This window comes from Rhinopithecus bieti, unplaced genomic scaffold (genome assembly GCF_001698545.2).
Source record: "Rhinopithecus bieti isolate Rb0 unplaced genomic scaffold, ASM169854v2 scaffold_9976, whole genome shotgun sequence".
Taxonomy (NCBI): domain Eukaryota; kingdom Metazoa; phylum Chordata; class Mammalia; order Primates; family Cercopithecidae; genus Rhinopithecus; species Rhinopithecus bieti.
In genome coordinates this window covers 1,405,761-1,413,327 of record NW_016806761.1, presented here as the reverse complement: position 1 = coordinate 1,413,327, position 7,567 = coordinate 1,405,761, and positions in this window count along the sequence as shown.

Here is a 7,567-nt window from a genome sequence, read left to right as displayed (position 1 = left end):
AGCAAAAGAAACTACCATCAGAGTGAACAGGCAACCTACAGAATGGGAGAAAATTTTTGCAATCTACTCATCTGACAAAGGGCTAATATTCAGAACCTACAAAGAATTCAAACAAATTTACAAGAAAAAAACAACCCCATCAAAAAGTGGGTGAAGGATATGAACAGACACTTCTCAAAAGAAGACATTTATGCAGCCAACAGACACATGAAAAAATGCTCATCATCACTCACCGTCAGAGAAATGCAAATCAAAACCACAATGAGATACCATCTCACACCAGTTAGAATGGCAATCATTAAAAAGTCAGGAAACAACAGGTGCTGGAGAGGATGTGGAGAAATAGGAACACTTTTACACTGTTGGCTGTACTGTAGACTAGTTCAACCATTGAGGAAGACAGTGTGGCGATTCCTCAAGGACCTAAAACTAGAAATACCATTTGACCCTGCCATCCCATTACTGGGTATATCCCCAAAGGATTATAAATCGTGCTGCTATAAAGACACATGCACACATATGTTTACCGTGGCACTATTCACAATAGCAAAGGCTTGGAACCAACCCAAATGTCCATCAATGACAGACTGGATTAAGAAAATGTGGCACATATACACCATGGAATACTAAGCAGCCATAAAAAAGGATGAGTTCATGTCCTTTGTAGGGACAGGGATGTAGCTGGAAACCATCATTCTCAGCAAACTATTGCAAGAACAGAAAACCAAACACTGCATGTTCTCACTCATAGGTGGGTATTGAATGAGAACACTTGGACACAGGAAGTGGAACATCACACACCGGGGCCTGTCATGGGGTGGGAAGAGTGGGGAGGTATAGCATTAGGATATATACCTAATGTAAATGATGAGTTAATGAGTGCAGCACACCAACATGGCACATGTATACATATGTAACAAACCTGCACTTTGTGCACATGTACCCTAGAACTTAAAGTATAATTTAAAAAAGAAAAAAAAGAAATATATAGTTGATATAACTCAGATAGGAAACTGAGACAGACCATCTTCCTTCAACATGTCTAGATGGATTCACAAAATGTCACCACCACCTTGAGTTGATATCCTTCTAGTTCCCTCTAAGGACACTTAATCCTTCCTAAGATTTTCAGGGCATAAATACTGCTTTATTATATATTTTTCTAACTTAACTACTCCAATAACTAACTTGTATATAAAAACCTAAGCATATCATTGATCAAAATATAAAAGATCTTCAGATACTTTAAGGCCAATTTTTAACTGTCCCCATTCATAGTTTTTCTGTATATACAGTTATACTTCATCATTTATGTAGAGTCCTTCTGCAGAGTTGCAATAGTGATATCTTCCCAATGACGCAAGGAAACTCACCCATCATGGTTCAGTAGTATTCTGGTAAACTAGCGTACACACACACCACTCATATTTGTAATACTTGTTCATTTTTGTGATGCACATCTCTCCATTATGGCCAGTTTCAAGTTACGAAGAGTTTAGCCACCTGCTCACAAAATTCCTGAGTAATTAACTTTCCCAAGTTGATACACATCACCTCTAGCATCCCACTAGTTCTGAGCCTACTTCTTCTGACTTATCAGTACAGAACCAAACCATATAAGTTCGTAGCTCTCATTAAATATCAAAGCCATATTTCAGATCTGTCTATAATACCAAACAAGACCCAGGTATCTCAATTCATTTTCATTTGCTAACTCATTAACTCAACAAATAGAGTGTTTGGGTTCCAACATAATCAGCATTTGTAGCCAACACATAACTCCGTGAATCATGAGAAAATCTATCAGACACAGTACTTTTTTCTCCCCTGTCAATTTCCATGTATGAAAATTAAACATTCAAATAGCTTATTTTTCAGTTTTATCATCTATAAAATGAAATAGGTATATAGCAACAACATATCTATACCTGTAGATAATAGATGTAATTACAGAAAGATAAAAATAGACTTGCCGAATACTGATACGATTTGGCTCTGTGTTCCCACCCAAATTTCATATTGAATTGTAATCCCCAGTGTTGGATGAGGGACTTGGTGGGAAGTGATTGCATCATGCAGGTAGATTTCCGCCTTGCTGTTCTCTTGATAGTGAGTGAGTTATCACAAGATCTGGTTGTTTGAAAGTGTGTAGCACTTCCCTCTTCACTCTTGTTCTCTCTCTCCTGCCAGCTATGTAAAGATGTGCTTGCTTCTCCTTCCCCTCTTCCTTCTGCCATGATTGTACATTTCCTGAGGCCTCCCCAGCCATGCCTTCTGTACAGCCTGCGTAACTGTGAGTCAATTAAACACCTTTTAAAAATAAACTACCCAGTCTCACGTAGTTCTTTATTGTGATGTGAGAACAGACAATATAAGTACACATTTTCCAAATGTAACATAATATGTCCCTTGCTACACGCTTGTCTACAATGTGACCTTCCCCCTCAAGGTCACATTATCAATATGTTGCATCTTTGTCCTCTCACTTTCATTCTGAGCAGATTCTGTGAGCTGCTTAGGCCAACAGAGTATGGAGAAAGTAACACTGTACTCTAGCCTCTGACTGGGTTTTTATTCCTTTCCTTATATTCATCATCATGGGAGACTTTAATGGTTACACTGATAAGTGACCAAAAGATATGGAAATACATATGTAAGACATTGAATGATTAGTTGTTCAGTAAGTATTGAAATGATTCCACTCTCAAGGAAGTTTCTGACACAGTTTTAGAGTACATGTCCTTTGAGTCATAGAGCTTCGTAAGGACAAGATGGTACATTCCACGTTCACCACTGCATCCCTAGGGTTTAGCATTACATCTGGCAGTCAGTGGGCTTTTAAAGTATATTTGGTGAATAAGTGAATGAATACCTTGACCCAGGAAGTATATTTCAATAAGATAGAGGCCTACATAGGAATAAGTATCTCTTTTATTCCTTGAAGAAGGTGGGTTAGGGGTTTTCAGCATGGTTTAGCCACTTGGAAATTGTGAGACATTACATAAAGATCAACTCTGGGAACTTTAAGTCAAGAAGAAAAACAGGAATCAACCAGAATTGTAAAGTCACCCCAGATCAAGGAGAGGAGAATGGTGGCAAGCAGCCCCATGACAGCACCTAGTTAAGAGAAGTGAGTGAGAGAGGCAGAAAGCCTCTCTCTGCAACTTAACTTGCCACTGGGGATCTGAGCAACCCAGGCTGAGGAAGAACATTTTGCTTCTCCCAAGTCCTGGAACTAACTTGTGGAGAGCCCTGGAGACACTATAAGGGAAAGACACTTGGAAAAGCTGCAAACATTTTCCCAGACCCAGGCCAAGAACAGGATGCCATTTTTTAACCTGGGCACATCCAAATTCAGCTATTATTTGTACACCCAGCAGCGTGGCTACACAGGCATCTTAGTCTCAGGCCAGAGATTGGAGCACCTGCTCTGGAGTAGGGTGGGGCCCTCCACAGCCAGAACTGTGGAAAGCACCTCAGCAGCAGGGCTAAAATTGTGCTTTACCCTGTTGCAAGCCTGGAGCAGGAGGAGAGCTGCTACATCTACAGTTAGAACCAGCTTGATGACCTGGAACTGATCTATATGTACCATTGCTGGGTACTCCACCCTGCTTTCCTGAGATCATAGTACAGTGTGAGGCCCTCTCTGTTCCACCCATAGGCAGAAATCCAGGCATTTGGGGCACCTACTTTCCTGGAACAGTAGCCTGAACTGCCCCATCCTTCCTACACATAAATCATGATGCAGTGAGACTCTCTCTGCTCCACACAAAGGCAGATCTCCAGGCACTCAGGGCTCCAGATCACTTGGATAAGAAGCCTGAGATACCTCACCCTTCCTGTGCATAGATCCTGGTGTTGGAGGGTGGGATCTCTGCTCCATGCCCAGGCAGATCTTTAGGCATCTGGAGCACCTACTCTTCTAGATTAGAGGTTTAGATAATCTTCCATCCTTGTTCAGAGAACTTGGAGCTGAGGTAGTTTCCCAGCCCCACAACTAGGCACACTTCTCAGTGTTTGGTGGCTGCCCACTGGATTTTTTCTCAGTGCTGTGCCTGTGCCTGCCATTGGAGAACCCTCAAGCAGACCTGTTTGGTATGCCCCTCCCCTTCATTGCCCCATTCCCCTTGGGGCCAAGCAGGGAGCTCAGGCCACTATAAATTACATGAATCAGCCCACTGCCCGAGGTAACAGAGAACTTCTGCCAGTAAACAAGGGTTAAGTACATACCCAGCCACATTTGCCACAGTTGGCTTTTACCTGTAAGCACCATCTATGGGCTTGTTGGTTGAACTCTATAGCTCCATAGAAAACCTGCCAAAAGAAATGCATATGGCTATAGAAGCAAATCCAAAACACCCTACCCAGCATTCTCTATGGTCACACTCCCTAAGGAGAGGGGAAATGGGAAAAAAATAACAACAAATGTATAGGGAAAAAAATAAAAATTTAAAATTCTACCCACAGGAAAATAACTCTAAAACTAGAATTACCAGTGTCTCCAGATGAGAAAGAATGAATGCAATAATTCTGGCATCATGAAAAATCTGAATGCAGTAACACCACCAAATAATTGCACTGGATCTCCAGCAATGATCCTTACCAAAATGGAAACTCAGAAATGACAGCATAAAGAATAAACATCATGGATTTAAGGAAGGTCAATGAGATCTAAGACAAGGTTGAAAATCAACACAAGGAGCTTCTAAAGCAATCTAGGAGATAAGGGAAGAGATAAACATCTTAAAAAGAAATCAGTCAGGGCCTCTGGAATTTAAAAACTCACTTAGGGAATTTCAAAATATAATTGAAAGCTTAATCAGTAGACTGGATCAAGCAGAAGAAAGAATTTCAGAGCTTGAAGACTTTTCTCTTGAACTAACCCAGTGAGACAAAAATAAAGAAAACAAATTTTTAAAAAACAAGCAAAGTCTTTGAGGAATATGGGATATGTAAAACAACTAAATCTATGGATTATTGGCATTCCTGAGAGAGAAGAATAGTAAACAACCTCTAAAATATATTTGAGAGAATAATCCAAGAAAACTTATCTAATCTTGTTAGAGAGGTAGATATCCATATATTAGAAATTCTATAGAATACCTGCAAAACACTATACAAAATGAACATCACCAAGGCATCCCTATTCATCAGACTGTCCACAGTCAACACTGATGAAAAAAACCATAAAGGAAACTAGAGAAAAATAACAGATTGTGTACAATGGGAACCCCACCAGGCTAACAGCAGATTTGTCAGCAGAAACCTGACAAGTCAAGTATATTAGTCTGTTCTCACACTGCTATAAGGATATACCTGAGACTGGGTAATTTATAAAGAAAAGAGGTTTAATTGACTCACAGTTCAGCATGTCTGGGGAGTCCTCAGGAAATTTACGATCATGGCAGAAGGGGAAACAAATACATCTTTCCTCACAGGGTGGCAGGAAGAAGAATGAGAGCCAAGTGAAGAGGGAAGCCCCTTATAAAACTATCAGGTCTTGTGAGAACTTACTCACTATCATGAGAATAGCATGGAGGAAACTGCCCCATGATTTTATGTCCCACAGGTTCCCTCCCACCACATGTGGAGATTATGGGAATTACAATGCAAGATGAGAGTTGGGTGGGGACACAGCAAAACCATATCACTGGGAGAGACTGGGGGCCTGTTTTCAACATTCTTTAAAAAAGAAATTTCAGCTAAGAATTTTGTATCCTTCCAAACTAAGTGTCATAAGTGAAGAAAAAGCAATTTTTTTTCCAGACAAGCAAGCATCAAAGGAATGTATTACCACTAGACGAGCCTTACAAAGGATCTTTAAGGGAGTTCAAAAGATGGAAACAAAATAATGATACCTGCTACCACTAAAATACACATAAGTAAATAGCCTACGGACCCTATAAAGCAACCACATGATAAAAACTATGAAGCAACCAGCCAACAACTTCATGATAGGATCAAAACCTAACATGTAAGTATTAATCTTGACTGTAAATGACCTAAACATCCCACTTAAAAGACACAGAGTGACAAGTTGAATAAAAACCACAACTCCCATCCATTCACTGTTTGAGACTCATCTCACATGTAATGACACCTGTAGGCTCAAAGTAAAGGGTTGGAGAAAGATATACCATACAAACAGAAAATGGAAAATATCAGAGGTCACTATTCTTATGTTACATAAAAGAGATTTTAAATCAACAACAGTAAAACAAAAGGACAAAGAAGGGCATTATATGATGATAAAGTGTTTCACTCACCAAGGAGACATAACTGTCCTAAATATAAAATGCACCCAACATTGAAGCATCCAGATTCATAAAACAAGTACTCCTAGACCTACAAAAAAATATACTTGAAGAACTACACAGTAATAGTGAGGAACTTCAAGACCCCACTGACAGCATTAGATAGGTCATTGAGGCAGGAACCTAATAAAGAAATTCTGAACTGAAACTTGACACTTAACAAATAGAGTATTTGGTAAATATATACCACAGAATAGTATGCAGTCATAAAAATATGAAATCATGTCCTTGGTAGCAACATGGATGCAACTAGAGGACATTATCCTAAGCAAATTAATTCAGGAACAGAAAACCAAATACTGCACATTTTCACTTACAAGTGGGAGCTAAATATGGGGTACTTGTGAATATAAGGATGGCAGTAACAGACACTCAGGGCAACTACTGAGGGAGGGGGTGAAAAGTGTTGAAAAACTTTTGGGTGCTATGCTCAGTTTCTGGGTGACAAGATCATTCATACCCCAAACCTCACAATCATACAATATACCCAGGTAACAAACCTGAATATGTGGCCCCTGAATCTAAAATAACATTTGAAAATATTAAAAAAATAAAATACAGACTATTTCCGTTAACTCACTCACTGGGAGCTCTCCTTGGTGCTGAAGCCTACATCTTGCCTGAAGTATGGATTATTATTGTAATTTTTATATTAATAATTTATAGTTTTTGAGGTTAGTCATTTCAATGACATTCTGAGGAATTATATGCCTATTGAGAAACTGCTACATTATTTCTCTAAAATGTAAGTTTATTTTCCAAGGCCACACAACTACTGGGGGTGAGGTTAGAACTCAAATCCAGTACATTCTACTCAAGTATAGTGTTCTGTCTCTCCACTTAATTCCAACTATCCCCATATTACTATATCTGGCCACTAGCTAACAATATCACTCAACTTAACTATGAGGGACCCTTTGGCTCTGTGTCTAGAAACCACTTGACAAAGTTTAACACTCTTAAATAGGCATTTTTCAATTGAATTTTGGAACATGGAAGTGGAATGTAGTACTACCTATGCTGTCCTATCCCTGAGACAAAGAAAGCAAGGTGGAATCTGGACACTTGTTCTGTCCTCTTAACCAGGCATTTTAACTGCCCACAAGATTAAAGAAAAAGGAGTCAGTGAGTACTTAGCTCTGACTTAGGGATACGTGGAAGAGGAGGGCTGCACCCCACTCCACATGGGTGGGAATGTGGGGCTCTTATTGCGGAGAAGCTTTGTAATTTTGCCAATACAACTAACCTAATGC